The sequence below is a fragment of the Camelus dromedarius genome, chromosome 31, assembly GCF_036321535.1.
Source record: "Camelus dromedarius isolate mCamDro1 chromosome 31, mCamDro1.pat, whole genome shotgun sequence".
NCBI classification, from domain to species: Eukaryota; Metazoa; Chordata; class Mammalia; order Artiodactyla; family Camelidae; genus Camelus; species Camelus dromedarius.
Genome location: NC_087466.1, coordinates 11,789,885 through 11,803,275, shown reverse-complemented (window position 1 = coordinate 11,803,275; position 13,391 = coordinate 11,789,885). Strand labels below are relative to the sequence as shown.

The following is a 13,391-nucleotide window of genomic DNA, read 5'->3' as shown; positions in this document are numbered from 1 at the left end:
CCACATTGACAAACCAATATACTACATGAAAAGCTGCAGTGATAAAGCTACACAGAAAGATATGGAATGGCCCATTTCCTGAAGCTTCTAGAACAATGCTCAGTCCCTGCAAAAGAACGTAAAAGGAGCTGGTTGACTCTGGTTCATCCGCTCACAGGGCTGGCTGGCTGATTGATTGGCGGAGGCACGATGCCCCACCCAGGGGCTTAATTTGAGCCTGGAGTCAGGAGGGCGCCATAAATAACGCGTTAACCACCGACTCCTTGACTCCTCACAGCGCCAGGCATCCAGCAAAGTGCTGCGTGGCTTTGTCCCTCCAGATCTGCTGTGAAACCAGATCCTGCCTGTCATCCACCAAGACGGTGCCCAGAAAATCTACGACCAGGCACACAAGCGGAGAAGCACCGGGGCTGCGGGTCAGCCAGGGCTTCCAGACTCTGTCCCCCTCGCCACCCGCAGATGCCCTCGGTGGCCCTGCCAGCTGCTCCCAGAGAGGCCCAGGGATGAAATGGCACTCCTGCGTGTGTGCGCTGCACAGCGGGGGGACGCAAAAGGCCTGCGCCCACACCCCAGAGGCAGGTGTTCCGCAAGCCTCCCACGCAGGCCTGCCAAAGTCGTCCCCCCTGCCTTCCTGGGGCCCTGAGTGATCCTCAGACGTGCCCTGGGCGACGGCCACTGCTTTCAGCAGCAATCAAACTAATGGCCCGCATCTGCCCACCCTGATGAGCGGGTGGGTCGAGGCGACAGCACTGCCAAGCATTCGTGCTCCCAGCATCTCTGAGCCGTCAGAGGAAGGAAAGAGCACTCTAGCCAGCTCCGTCCCTGCCAAGCGGGCTGGGAAGTGTTGTCTCCTCACTCAGAAACGCCCTTCCCACCTCTTGGCCCTCCTGACTCTCAGGCACTCTTCAAGATTCAGTGAATGCCTCCTCCTCCAGGAAGCCTCCATGATCGCAGCTCTCCTGCCTCTGCTCTGCCCCATGCCGGGCCAGACAGAAGCCCTTTCAGGCGTATCCCCCCGTACCCAGCCCCCTGCTTGGCACAGAGGAGACTGGTTAACGGATGCTAAACAAGAATGGGAAGGAAGATGAGGTCTTCTCAGGGCTGAGAGTCAAGAGTAGGAGGATCTTAAAGCCAGAAGATATTTTAGTGGGACCTATGGGCATCACCATTTTCTATGCTGCTTACCCTTTCTTGAGAATCTGATCAAAAGCCATTTCCTTAAAGGCACATGTTCATTCACACTCATACACAAAATGTTCAGGGACCATTCTGACAAAGTTGAACACAGTTACCACGCGATCCAGCAATTCCACCCCAAGTTACAGACCCAAGGGACATGAAGGTACACGTCCACGCAAAAACGTGCGTGTAAATGTCCGTAGCTGCATTATTCACGCTAGCCAGCAGGTGGAAATAACCCAAACCTCCACCAACGGATGAACGCATAAACAAAATGCAGTGTATACATACAACAGAATGTTATTCAGTCCTAAAAAGAAATAAAAGTACTGATACGTACTTCATCGTGGATGAAGCTCAAAAAACATGATGCTGAGTGCAAGAAGCCAACCACAAAAGGCCACATATGGTAGGAGTCCATTTGCGTGAAATGACCAGAATCGGTAAATCCACAGAGATGGAGAGCAGACAGGTATTGGCCAGGGGCTGGGGGGAGGGGCATGACTGCTTGAAAATATTTGCTCTTAAATACTCAGGAAAAAAATATTTGGAACTAGACAGAGGTGGTGGTTGCAAAACACTGTGGATGGACTAAAGGCTACTGCATTGTTTTAAAATGGTTAATTTTATGTTACGTGAATCTTCCCTCAATTAAAAAAAAAAAATCCAGGGACCTTCAAGTTCATTCCTATAGGCATCTTCTCTTCCAGACCCCCAAATGAAGGACCCAGAGTAACATCATTCTTTTTCTTTCATGGTTGGAGATATGAAAGTCCAGAGAGGAAACAGAAGTTGCTTCTGCTCTTAGATCTGGAACTGGGGGTCCCTGACTCCCCATCCACTGCTCTTTCCGCGTCTCTCCAAGATGTTTCTCACGCCCTGCTCACCTCTCAGACACCTGTGTTCCCTGAATGTTTTCTTTCTCTAAACCTCAGTTTCTCCCTATATACAACTGGAAGTTTGGCCAAGACATATTTATTATATGTCTGATGGTAGTATCTGGATGAGCAGTAATTCATTTTTATTCTAACAGTTGTCGTTTTTAACAAGCACAGGAAAAAAAATACACTGAGCAAATCAAACCATAAGTAATAGAGACTAAAGGATGTGTGTATAAATGTTTCCCCCTTTTTCTTAACTTTCCATTAATGCTTGTTTTTCTTTTCAAAAAGAAAAAAGAAAAAAAGCTCACATTTGACACACAGAAGCCAGAGGGCTTGAAACTGCCCGTATCCTTTATTGGTAAGGAAACTCATGTTGGCTAGCCTTAAAATAGATTTTTTTTTTTCAAGTGAGTCAGTTTAGAGGAAAATATTAAGAAAATAATCCTACAGGTGGTGTAATCATGGACAAAAGGGCTAAGAACGAACGTGACTAATTACAGTTCAAGACTGGCTGAATGGCAGCTGTGACATTCTACGACCCCATGACAAGCTCTGGGCGTCCCCTGCTCCTGGCATGGTTGTTTAGGGTTTCGGCCTCAAACACATCAGTCGAGACTGACAAAGAGGCAGGTGGGGCCCTGAGAGGCCTTCTCTCTGGCAAACATGCGAAGCTTTGTCTCCGAATCGCTCCATGCTCCTTACTCTGGGTGATCCGCAACCTTGGGACCCATCACTGACCTGCCCACTTCCCCCTGCTGGCCCCTCTTCTTGCCTCCCAGGATACCTGGACCATAAAGCCGTCCTTCAACGCCAAGCAGTGGGCCAGCTGCCCCGCTGAGAGGGAACTTTAACGGAAGGGTATAGGTGTATCCTATTCTGGGGGATGTCTACATTTAAACCGTGTCCCCAGAAAGGTCTTTAATTGAAGCCCCGGGGCATACCTCTCTGATGGTGGAATTTGAGGCCATGTGACAGGTGGTACGGGGAGACATTTTTGAACTGCGGGGGCCTTGCCAACATCTTCCAAGCACACCCCCGAGGCAGCTGCCGTCTTGTCCCACATTTGGACAAGCACGTGGTCCCTTTCCTGGACAAATTCATCTGGTGGGAGGGGGGCAAGTTCAGCCTGGCTGAGCTGGCTGACAGCTCCCAAGTCCTCCGCAAGTTACCCTGCCACACACCCTCTCCCCTCCACACGTTCAACCAAGCTCTTGATGGAGCTGAAAGAACACAGACCTTGGAGCCAGAAAGACCTGAGTTGAAGTTCTGGCTCTCACTCCCCGGCTGTGTGGCTCAGGGTTCAGCCCTTCACCTCTCTGAGCCTCCGGACTCCTCACCTCCAACACGAGGTGAGTCATCCCAACTTTGCAGGTTACGCTTAGCACATAGTAGGTGCTCGGTCAGCAGTTAAGTATTATTTTAAGGAAAATATGAATTCTTTTTTAGACAGAGCCCCTTGAACTGAATGGCTTGGGAACTAAAAATAGACACAGACCAACAAAATATAATCTGTGTGTGTATGTATGTGGGGGGGGGGGTGCTGAGCGACAGGAAAAAAATTAATGGATGGACTGGAAAACAGAAAAGAACATCTCTCTCAATACTTGTTTGTACTTTGGGGGACTGAACCAGCCAACAGTATTACTTACTCCAGAAATTAAATTCAAAGCTATGCATCATGTAGCCCAGGGCCCAGGTCACCTCTCCCCCGAGGACATCCCCGCCTCCGCCCCTGACCACAAACAGGGGCACCTCTCTGTCCCGCCTCTGAATTCAGTTTGCAAAAGAGCCCAAGTGAGAAGCGAAAAGGAGGGCAACTTCAGAACAGGCTGTTAGATTTAGCCAAGCAACTGGTCTCCCCCCGTCGCTAATTAAGTTAATCTGGTGGGTTTGTCTTTTCTTTTTCTTGCCTGATTTCCTCCCACGGAATCAGCCTGGACATTAGAGAAGAATGTGCCTGGTAACACCACCACGCAGGCCTTCCCTTCAGCTGACAAAATGCATTAGCGCCAGAGGGGAGGAGACGTCTCCCCCGTCTCCCCCGCAAAAGGCACGCACGACACGAGTCATAAAAACCCTGTTTTGTTCTCAGCTGACCAGCCAGTGCATGTGCCCGGGTAAGGAGATAGACTTTCTGCAGGGCTCCCCCTCCCTCTCCCCCAGCATCTCCACCACCCGCCCCCTTCTCATGTTTGGGCCGTTTTGATCTGTCATAACATTGTGTCTGTTTATCCGAAATATTTCCCCTCAAAACGCTTGTTTCTTCAACCTGACTGACATGTTGATACAGCTCCTGACAGCTGAGTGACTCCGATTGAAATAAAATGTAAAGTAAACACATTTGCATACAGTTTACATACGGCCTGGGTCTGAGGAAGGAGAGGAAGTAAGGAGATTGAAATCGGAATTTCTTATCTTGCATCGCCTGGCCTTGGGGTCCCTCCCTTTTCTTTTTTCCAGCTCTCTGCTCCTGGAATGCCCCAGGACGTCAGGCATGGGCCCGCCATCGGGGTTGGAAAAACTTCCTCGGGAGTTCTTCCTCGGTGGGTACGTTTGAAGGCCTTGGCAATTTTCTTTGGAAATGTCTTCTCCGATGTTTCTCCAGATCTGAGGGTCACAGTCCGAGTGAATGTGAACAAGGGAGTTCTGGGCGTTTTGGGTGGCAACCCTCCCTTCTTTGAAGCTGTTTCTCTAAAATGAGGGAGTTGCACTGACAATGATCTTCCATGTATACCTTCTCAGATATTCACAAATGCCACTCTTAGTCCTTAAGATGGCCTGTCACACCCTGAGCCTCACTTCTTATCTCCCCCTACGCCCTTAGGAAATGGACTTCTGACTTCTTCCTGTCTCAGCCTGGGTCCCTAAATGTGGATTTCCCAGCTAATTGCAAAAGAAAACATAGATGAAGCAAGAAATAAACCTTGGCTGATGTAATCCACAGATACTTTGGGATTATTTGTTACTGTAGCACAACCTGGACCATCCTGACTGATACAACAACCAACCTTTCTTTAACAGCTCCTTGCTGTGCTTTACCCCAGAACAAACCAAATAAAGTTGCTCATATGAGAACTCTACCTAACTCCTCACTCCTTCTCTGCTGTCACAAAGGAAATCATAAAGTAGCACTCAGAACATCCAGGGATAGCCAATGCCTCCAGCATAAGCCTGTGGCAAACACCATTAACTGAGTATAGCACCTTTTCTCACGAAGCCTCACACAGCCTCAGAATCCTACTCAACACAGCCCTCCAAGTACCTGCTACAATGATCAGAACTGACTCTCAAGACGCCACTTGTCAAAGGGGAAAGGGTGGGAAGGGATAAATTAGGGGTTGGGGATTAAAAGATACACACTACTATATATAAAATAGATAAACAACAAGGACCTACTGGAGAGCACAGGGAGCTATTATCAATTTCTTGTAATAACATATAATGGAAAAGAATCTGAAGAGAAAAACTATATATGTATGTATGTATAACTGAATCACTTTGCTGTACACCTGAAACTAACATTGTAAATCAACTTCACTTGAATTAAAAAAAAAAAATGCCATTTGTTTCCAGTCTCTCATCTCACCTAGTGTTTCTCAAAGTGGGGTTCCTGGAACAGAGGTGACTGTTGAGCAGGGAACCTGTTAGAAATGCAAATTCTCAGGTCCCCTCAGAGACCAACTGAGTCAGACACCTGGCGGGTGTGGCCAGTAACACCAGCCTGCACTGGATCACTAGAGCCACAATGGGAATATTTACATGGACACTGGCGAATCATCAGGGCTTCTCCTCCACTACCCCCACATCAATCACAGGAAGCCTGGGATTAAGCATTTACCAGCCCACCATTGGATGGAGCCCAGAAATTTGTGTTTTAAAATGTTCTGCAAGTGATTCTGAAGCACACAAACGCTCAGCAACCAATGCCCTGGGGGTGGGGGTGGGGAAAGGTCAGCGGGTAGAATGCGCAAGAAGTCTTGGGTTCAATCCCCAGTACCTCCATCAACAAAATCCAAAAAACTGGCATAAAAAAGAACCACCGCTCTACATAAAAAAAAAAAAAAAAAAAAAAAAAAATCAGTGACCCTCAATTGGAATTATCTGGGCAGCTTTTAAAAATATACTCATGTTAGGGCCCCGACATCTCAAACCAGTGAGATCTGAATCTTGGGGGCAGGACCCTTGGGAATTTCTCATGCGCAGTCAAGTTTGAGATCCACCAGCCCAAACCGTGCTTCTCAAGCTTTAACACGTGTGTGCAACTCCTGGGGATCCTGTCGAAAGAGCAGGTTCCGATTCCCCAGGCAGCTCGTGCTGTTGGGCCGAGGACCGCACTTCAAGTAGCCAGGCTGTAAACCCCCCCTTCTACTGCCCCTGCTCCCGGCAGTCATCCTCCCCAGAGCCCATCTACAGATGCACCTGGATCCTTCACCCTCATCAGGACAGCCCGGGACGACCACAGAGCAGGTTTGACTCACCTGCCCACCATGTGGGCGCATCTCAAAATGGGTATGTACATAGCTTGTAAAGAAAGTCCTTTTCCAGGACCCAAACTGCCCTCCAGGTGATCAGAGCCACAGTCACACCACGCCTGGAGGTTGGCAGAGGTTGGCATGGGGCAGGCGGCCACCCTGCGGATGCAAAGCCTGGTCAACTAACCCTCCCTGCCCCACCCCGCTTCCTGCTTCTCTTCCAAGGCCCTCTGCTCATAGGTGGGGCCGGGTGGCAGGGAATTTTTTCTACACTCTGCCCACTCTCCAGGGACCAGCTTGCAAGCAGGATGGACAGCCAGTAGCTGGTCTTACCATCACACCACTGGCCGGAAACCTCTCTCCTAGGAAAGGAAGGTGAGGGCAGCCTCAGACCCTGTGAGCGACACCAGATGAGAAGGCAGAGAAGGGAGGTCTGAGGAAGCATTCTAAAATTATTTAATCATGCCATCAGGAATGTGTCAAGCGGTCTGTGCCTGTCACACCTCCTGGCCTTTTCCCGTGCTGCTCCCCGAGCCCAAGACGCCTTCCCAATTCTTCTCCTACACCAAAATCACCATCCTCATCCTCATCCTCATCCTACCAAACAGGAACCAAGCATCTTAAATGGGCCACAGACTGGGCTGAGAATTTTACACGGATTAGCTCACAGCCATGCCACCAGGGATTACCGTTGGCCCTTTATAACAGATCAGGAAGCAGGGGCTTGGTGAGGAAAAGCGGCTGCCCAAAGCTGCATCACAAGGCTCAGAGCCAGGATCTAAACCCAGGTCAACTGGATTCAAGGGTCAATGCACTTACTAGAGCCCTAGAAGATAGTCCAAGCATTCTCTCTTCTAAGATTTTTTTCCAGGGTTATTCACTCGCAAACACACGGGCCCTCCTATGTGCTCCCACAGCCCAGTGTGTGTTCTCTCTCTCACGGCCCTTGCTGCACGACCTTACTTTGCACCTCAGGGCCGTTGCACTTGCGGTTCCTTCCACTTGGAATGGAATGTTCTTCTCCAGTGAGACTTAGGGCTTCACCTCATCCAAGTTGGTATTCAGTTTCCTAGGGTTGCTGTAACAAATGACTACAAACTTAGTGGCTTAAAACACCACCAGAAAACTATTCTTCGAGGAAAGAAAAAGAACCAGACGCACAGAGAGAAATGAAGACATGAGGCCACATGGTCGTAAAGAGACAAAGTAACATCTGATCCTGAACTGCAGTTCCTCATTCTGATCTGTTCTCACCTTGCTACACAGCCTCAGTTTGTTGGGGATTTTGTTTCTTATAAATAAAAAACCCTGATTAAGACGTTAATGATTATCTCTGGAGTAGGCTGGATAAATCTTACTTATGTCTGCCCAGGAATCTTTTCCATCCCATTTCTTCTGGCCCCTTGACTGTCTATTGGACACATTCTCCTCCAGGCCTGGTCCATCATAGGCCTGATCCACACAATGATAGTAACTGGCAAGGAAGGTCACATGACATGCCTAAAAGGGGGCCGGTCAGAGCCCTTCCCTGCGATTCACACACCGATGCTGGGAAGAAGACTCCTTCTCTTCCCATGAGGATCAAGGAGCTGTCTGAAGACACTGGAGGCCATTTCTCCCACCACATGGGTGCGGTCTACACTGGGAGCCTGAGAAAATGACCCAGGCAGAGACAAACACAAGCGAGAGAGGAAGAGGGGAAGGCAGAAAAAGAAAAGGGGGAAATTAATTCTGATTTCAATTCTAGGTCCTGATTCCTGCCTTTCTTCTTCCCATGATGTAAGGTATCCTAGTCTCCTTTCAGGGATGAAAATGGTTAAATCCTTTTTCAGGACTTAACGCTGATGGAATCTGCATTTCTATTCATTCAAACAGGTATATTTGTACACAAACGTTCATAGCAGCATTACTCATGGTAGGTAAAAGGTGGAAACCCTCCCCCCACAGTGTTCATGGACAGATGAATGGATAAACAAAATGTGGTATTTATGTACAACAGAACACGTACAACGGAATACACACACCAGGGAAGGAGAAATTCTGACACCTGCTACAACATGGATGAACCTTGATGTTATGCTAAGTGAAATTAGCTGGTCACAAAAGGGCACCTACTGTATGATTCCACTTGCAGGACGGACCTAGTGCTGTCAAGTTCACAGAGACAAAGGAGAAGCACGATGGCCGTCAGGGGCTGAGGGGAGGGAGGGGTGGGGAGTTCGTGTTTAATGGGAACAGGCTTTCAGTTCCAGATGACAACAAAGTTCTGGAGATGGTTGCCCAACAACAGAAATGTACTTAATGCTACTAAACTACACATTTATAAATAATGAAAATGGTAAGTTGATGTTATGTATACTTGACCACCATTTTTTTAAGTAAGAAAAAAAATTCCACACATACATCCATCCATGATCCACTGAACTCCTAACACCAAATGCCCTCCTGGCAGTCCCCCCCACTATGGCTCACCCCATGGGCAGAGTGGAGGGAGAGGCAAATGAGGCCCCCTCCGTGGCTGGCCCCCAAGACCCGCATCTTCCAAGAGCACTCTGGGTTCAGCCAAGCCCCAAGCCCATTTCGCCTGCAGCCCTCCATTCCGGCCATAATGAAATTACGTGTGCGCGCTTACAGGGAAAGGGAGCGGGTATGGTTCTCATTTATTTGCGCTCAGCGCCTCAGAACCCAGTGGGGTAGTCGCTGTTTGATGTCGGAGGCACCCCGCAAGGCCTCTGCATCATCAGCCTCCATTTCCCTCAGTAACAAGAAACCAAGGTTCACTCGGACTAAATTGTCTTGAAAGTCGGAGCAGAGAAGGGGTTCCAAACATGCAGCTTGCCAAAGAAATGCATTCCCTCATGCAAAGTAGGCATGAAGTAAGGATCTGGTTCCTGGGACCCCAGGGCTTCCCACGGAATTCAGAAATTCAGACATCTCCCCCAGATCTCAGGAGCACTGTGGTACAGAGTCATTTAGGAAGAGAACACACAGAAAGGACCTTGACCAAGAACTTACTATGATGTCTGGGACCTGACAGGTGGTTGCTCCATAAAACCCCTTTTTCCTGCTGGGGAAACGAAGCTCGGAGAGGTAAACAGAATGGATTAAGGCGTTAAGTGGAGCTTCAACTTGGATCGGGCTGATGCCAGCGTCTATGTTATCTCAGCTTAAGCACCTGTTGGAGTAACTGTGGCTGTCACAAATCACCCCCAGCCTGTCACGTAAAACCACCACCATTTCGTGATGTTTGCAGATTCTACGAGTCAGAAATTTAGAAAAGGTAGAGCAGGTTATTATGAGTTGAAATGTGTCCCCCCAACAAAGAGATATGTGGAGGCCTTCACCCCCAGTATCTCAGAAAGTGACCTGATCTGGAAATAGGGGCTTTACAGAGATCATCAGATTAACATGAGGTCGTTAGGGACATCTTATCAATAGGACTGCTGTCCTTATAAAAACAGGAAATTTGGTACACTATTGGTGGGATAGTAAATTGGTACATCCAGTATGGAAAACGATATGGAGGGTCCTCAAAAGTTAAAAATAGAACTACCAGATGGTCCAGCAATCTCACCTCTGGGTATTGACACAAAGAAAACAAACACTCTAATTTGAAGAGATATATGCACACCAATGTTTGTTGAAGCACTATTTACAATAGCCAAGCTATGGAAGCAACCTAAGTGTCTGCTGTCAGATGACTGGATAAAGAAGACATGGGCTATATATACACAATAGAATATTACGCAGCCATAAGAGAAATTAAATCTTGCCATTTGTGACCGACATGGATAAATCCAGAGGGAACCACGCTAAGTGAAATAAGTCAGAGAAAGAAAAATACCATAAGGTCTCGCTTCTAGGCGAAGTCTAAGAAACAAAAAAACAAATCAATACCCAATGACTCGGCAGCAGTCTTAAGAATGCAAGTGTTCTTTCCTGCTGCCACTTGGGAAGAAGGCCCAGGCAGCGTGGGGACAGGCTGGGATCTTCCCGGCAGGTGTCATTCTGCGTGGCTCCACTTCAAAAGCGGATTTCCCCCCATGGGGCCCTCTTTTCATCACTGCTCCTGAGACTAAAAGGTGTCCCCTTATTGCATCAAGCGCCCAGGCTCCAAGGCCAACGGGCACGAGGGCTGGGCCGCCCCGCCCAGCCGTGACCTTACGGAATGCCCTTTTGCCGAGGTGGGAGCTGGCAGAGCAGGCCCAGGGCACAGGGTTAGGCCCTGATAACCTGAGATCAAAGCAGCCTGTCAGCAGTGTCAGCTGAGAGGCCGCCAAGACAAGCGACGCAGGCAGCTTTATCTCCCGGCTGGCCCGGGAGCCGGGGCGGGCAAAGCACCACGGTTCCCGGAAACTATTTCTGGAAGGGCCAGGAGGGAGCCGACGGTGCCCTTACTCGCGGCCCGCTGGCTCGGGGTCTGTCTGCTGCAATCTCGCTCACCCCGCGTGGTTTCCTCCGTCCCACGTTTTAGTTCTTTCCTGCTCTTTCGGCCCCAGTTTTCCATTCTCGTACGTCCGCGTGCACACACGCAATAAAGATCGTTTTCTCTGCCCGCAATTCCTGCTCTCACTTTCCCTCGTTCACACACAGAAGACGGCGTTGCCCTCGCCTCCCTGCCAACACACACACAGCTGCCTCTTTCCCTCCTGGCCTCTTCCATTCCCGCGCATAACCAGTTCTCTCCCACCTTTCTTTACACCCATGTGCTTCCTCACACGTGCACACGCACACACTCACACCTGCCTGGGTTCCAATCTCCAAACTCTCTTAAACCAGAATCCAAAGACAGCTGCCAATTAAAACAATAAAAAACTCCTCGCCTTCCTTTCAGTTATTATGAACTCTGGGACCATTTCCACCAGCTGATGCCTGGATTTTTTTTTTTTTTTTTTCCCCTTTCCCCTTCAAGGTGTTGACCTCTTTGTTTGCAGCTGGAAGAAACCCAGCCACTGTTCTTGCTCCAGCGGTGGCCTCTGTCAGCTGGGCGGCCCACAGGTGGCCGGTTTCAAACACGTCAACTGTAGCCCAGTTATCTCGGCGCTTTTTAAAAGGAAAAGGGGAGGGGGTGATGTCTACCCTCCCAAAATATTATGAGCAATTCCAGAAACTTCCGCACACCTAAAGTTTGAATTTCCCTCTCTACGCTTAAACTCATACTTGGTCTCTTCCCCAGGGCCCCAGCCTGGCTGCAGGAAGACAGAGAGAGAGGGACGTTGATGTGCTTGCTACTTTCTGCCCTAAGCATCTGTAGGCTTCAGAGTGCCATCAGGGCAGCTGGGCTGGTAGAATGGGAGACATAGCAGGAAGGGGAGACAATTGTTCGGGGAGTCCCGCCACTGCCCCAAGACAAACGGAGGGAAAGATGCATCTACCGAGCCCCTGCTGTGCGCTGGGTACCTTGCCAACCTGTGCTGGGAGATGTTGTCCTTTGAGAGGCAGTGGGTCCCGCCCTCAGCACAGCGCCAGACGCACACTAAACACTCAATACTTGGAAAATATGTTTCTCTCTCTCTTCCACTTATTTTTTTTTTTAAACCATCTTCCCAACCCTCTTGGATGGCTATCCACATTTGGTAAATGAGGAAAATGAAGCTCAGAGGGGTTGGGTGACAACCGCTTAAAACACAGCCTGTAAATCGGCCCGCGTCTCCCTCTCCTCTTTCTGCCCACCAGGTAGCAACACGGTGCACTGGGGGAAACCGTGTTACATCCTTTTGCTTTTTCCACAGAAGGATGCAAACTCCTAGTTTTGGAAATGGGTTTTTCCTAGCTTCTTTCAGACCTGGTTAAATCCAAATTTCCGAGTATAGACCCTGAAAGGGCTCGCACAGATACCTAGGACCCAATCACCCGGGTTGTAGAGCAAAAGCAAACTGCACCAAGAGCAAGAACAGAGGAGCTGTATGATTTTTACCTACCCTCCTCAGGGTAACAACTTCTCCATGTTGCTTTGGGGAGACGAGCCTTCTTTTACTGGAATATAATCATAGCGGAGCGGTCCGGCATGACGTCACTACCGGAGGGCGGAGCCTAGGGCCCAAGCTCAGCCAATCAGACGCTCCCCCCAGGAATTCACACCTGAAACTGCTTCTGAAGTTCGCAGCCCCTTGATGGTCTTCAGCTGAGTCTATTAATTCCTGCTACCCGGCGCCCCTAGCTCCTGTGTTTTCAGAGACTTTGTACCCCCCCCCCCATATCCTTCCAGTAAATTCCTTCTTTGCTTAAGTTAATGAAAGTCACTTTGGGTGCTTGCAGAGAACTCTAAGTGCTACAGGAAGGCACGCAGCCAAACTCACCCAGCAAGGCAGTGGCGGAGAGACTGGAATCTTCTGAATCCCAGTTCATTCCTTCCTCTAGTGCCTGGAAGGATCTGAGTGGCTTGATTCTTTCACCCTCCACATTGCGTAACAGCTCTGAGCCTCAATTTCCATAACTGAAAAAAAAATGGGAATATTAATTAGATCAAACGCTATGAAACTGCAAGTTTTACAGCTCAAAAAGGTGGGGGGGGGGCAAATATATTGGCAATATCATACTAAACGTGTCCAGATCCTAATTCCAATTCATTGGGAGGCAGGTTTCCCCACACCACCAAGCAATTCTCTGACACCAGCTGGGTGTCCTACGATTTAACTCAATTCTACGCAGAGACAGGGTCAAATTCCACAGGTTGAGGGCTCAATCCCACAAGACTCCCCGCCCCTCCCCCTGCTTCAGGTTGTTACTTGGGCTTCTGATGGACCGGCTACAAACTGGGGGTTCCAACAACCCCCTCCAGCTCAGAATCCTAATCTCAAATCCAGGTTGTCACCTGTACTTTTGACCAATTGGCTATAAATCAGAGGTTCCCGCC

The 13,391-nt window shown here is 49.1% G+C and overlaps 1 long non-coding RNA gene across 1 annotated transcript in view; it reads right to left on the bottom strand.

The window, feature by feature from the left end:
- Positions 1-13,391, bottom strand: part of LOC116150009 (uncharacterized) — a 485,742-nt gene that overhangs the window by 391,309 nt on the left and 81,042 nt on the right. Inside the window, exon 4 of the long non-coding RNA XR_004133645.2 lies at positions 12,835-12,971. This is a non-coding gene — a long non-coding RNA (uncharacterized LOC116150009). The remainder of the gene's footprint in view (positions 1-12,834; positions 12,972-13,391) is intronic.